The sequence below is a fragment of the Tarenaya hassleriana genome, unplaced genomic scaffold (genome assembly GCF_000463585.1).
Source record: "Tarenaya hassleriana unplaced genomic scaffold, ASM46358v1 Cleome101, whole genome shotgun sequence".
In the NCBI taxonomy this organism is placed as follows: Eukaryota; Viridiplantae; Streptophyta; class Magnoliopsida; order Brassicales; family Cleomaceae; genus Tarenaya; species Tarenaya hassleriana.
Genome location: NW_010960299.1, coordinates 377081 through 379647, shown reverse-complemented (window position 1 = coordinate 379647; position 2567 = coordinate 377081).

Sequence of the window (2567 nt, the reverse complement as noted above, 5' to 3'; positions counted from 1 at the left end):
TTTGAGCTTCAACCGCAGTTCATTCAGATGCTGAATCAGATGAGCTTCAGAGGGAGGTATAATGAGGATCCGAATTCTCATCTTACGCAGTTTAAGATGTTGTGTCGAACCATCAAGAAGCCGCCAGGGGTAACAATGGAAGATGCGATGATCGAGGCATTTCCTTTCTCTTTGATGGATAAGGCACGGGATTGGCTCTACACCTTAGAGCCAAATTCCATTTCTACATGGGATGAGATGGAGGAGAAGTTTATGATGAAATATTACTCTCCCATGAAGACACAGTTGGCGCTGAACAAGATTAACACATTCGCCCAAGATGACGATGAGACCTTGTATGATGCTTGGGAGAGGTTCAAGGAGTATCAGAGAATGTGTCCGCACCACGGTATGGACAACAAATATCTTCTCTCCACTTTCATACATGGCCTTAGGGACGACACGGAGGATGGGTCGATGCAGCATGTGGAGGCAGCGGGTATGGTCTCTCTTTCGAGGCACTAGAAGCACAGATTGCTAAAATGGCTAAAGGGAGAAGCATTTCAGGGGAAATGGGCAGTAGACGATCTTTGCCTAAGGCTGATGTTAAAGGGGATGCCAGCGAGTCTTCGGCTTTATAAGCCGTTCTTTCGGAGCTTTCTGCCATCAAGCTGCAGCTTGCTAGGTCCGGTACATCAAACCCACAGAAGGGTAAACCGGGCATGTACATGGTGGAACAAGCAGAAGAAGCCATGGAAGAAGTTGACTATGTGGGAAGAAATCAATACAACAATCAGTCGAACTTCTACAATCCGGGTAATCGGAATCACCCTGGCTTTTCTTATGGCAACCCGCAAGGAGCGTTGAACCCTCAGCATCAAAGCGGAGCGAAACCTCAGGGACCCCCAGGATTTCAGCCTAGATACCAGAATCAGGGCTACCAGAGCCAGAATCAGGGGTATCAGAATCAGGGCCAAGACTACAATCAGAGAAATCAAGGATACAGAGCCCCTCCGCCTCAGGCTAAGGAAGAGGAGTCAGAGTTAAAGTCGATGTTAGCCCAGCTAATGCACGATCAGAAAAACTCGTTTTCTAGCTTGGGTCAAGAGATGCAAGGATTCAAAGGGAAGCAAGAGAGCTTCGAGCAGAGATTGGATGGGTTGGATTCACATATCAAGATGATGGACAATCAGATTGCTCAGCTTGCTTCCCAGGCAACGAGACCTCAAGGCCAATTTCCGGGTAAGGCTGATCCTAACCCGAGAGAGCATATCAATGCCATAGGCCTGAGAAGCGGAAGACAAGTTGACTATGTGGGAAGAAATCAATACAACAATCAGTCGAACTTCTACAATCCGGGTAATCGGAATCACCCTGGCTTTTCTTATGGCAACCCGCAAGGAGCGTTGAACCCTCAGCATCAAAGCGGAGCGAAACCTCAGGGACCCCCAGGATTTCAGCCTAGATACCAGAATCAGGGCTACCAGAGCCAGAATCAGGGGTATCAGAATCAGGGCCAAGACTACAATCAGAGAAATCAAGGATACAGAGCCCCTCCGCCTCAGGCTAAGGAAGAGGAGTCAGAGTTAAAGTCGATGTTAGCCCAGCTAATGCACGATCAACAGAAGGGTAAACCGGGCATGTACATGGTGGAACAAGCAGAAGAAGCCATGGAAGAAGTTGACTATGTGGGAAGAAATCAATACAACAATCAGTCGAACTTCTACAATCCGGGTAATCGGAATCACCCTGGCTTTTCTTATGGCAACCCGCAAGGAGCGTTGAACCCTCAGCATCAAAGCGGAGCGAAACCTCAGGGACCCCCAGGATTTCAGCCTAGATACCAGAATCAGGGCTACCAGAGCCAGAATCAGGGGTATCAGAATCAGGGCCAAGACTACAATCAGAGAAATCAAGGATACAGAGCCCCTCCGCCTCAGGCTAAGGAAGAGGAGTCAGAGTTAAAGTCGATGTTAGCCCAGCTAATGCACGATCAGAAAAACTCGTTTTCCAGCTTGGGTCAAGAGATGCAAGGATTCAAAGGGAAGCAAGAGAGCTTCGAGCAGAGATTGGATGGGTTGGATTCACATATCAAGATGATGGACAATCAGATTGCTCAGCTTGCTTCCCAGGCAACGAGACCTCAAGGCCAATTCCCGGGTAAGGTTGATCCTAACCCGAGAGAGCATATTAATGCTATAGGCTTGAGAAGCGGAAGACAGCTTCCGGAGACCTCCCCAGTTACCAGAGAAGAGGGAGAAGGTTCACACGAACCACAGAGGGCCCCCTTAGATAAAGGCAAGGGCCATGTTGTAGAGGGGGAAGAGGCGAGGTACATTCCGCCTCCTCCACAGGCACCCCCTCTACCATTTCCATCTCGGGCGAGGAAGTACAATGAAGACAGCCAATTCGCCAAATTTACAGAGATGTTGAAGAAACTAGAAGTGACCATGCCGTTTCACGAGGTAGTACTTCAAATCCCGTCCTACACCAAATTTCTGAAGGATATTCTTACGAAGAAGAGGACGGTTGAGAAGGAGACAGTGGCACTTAGCACAGAAGTGAGTGCAGCCATATTGCAGACGGAG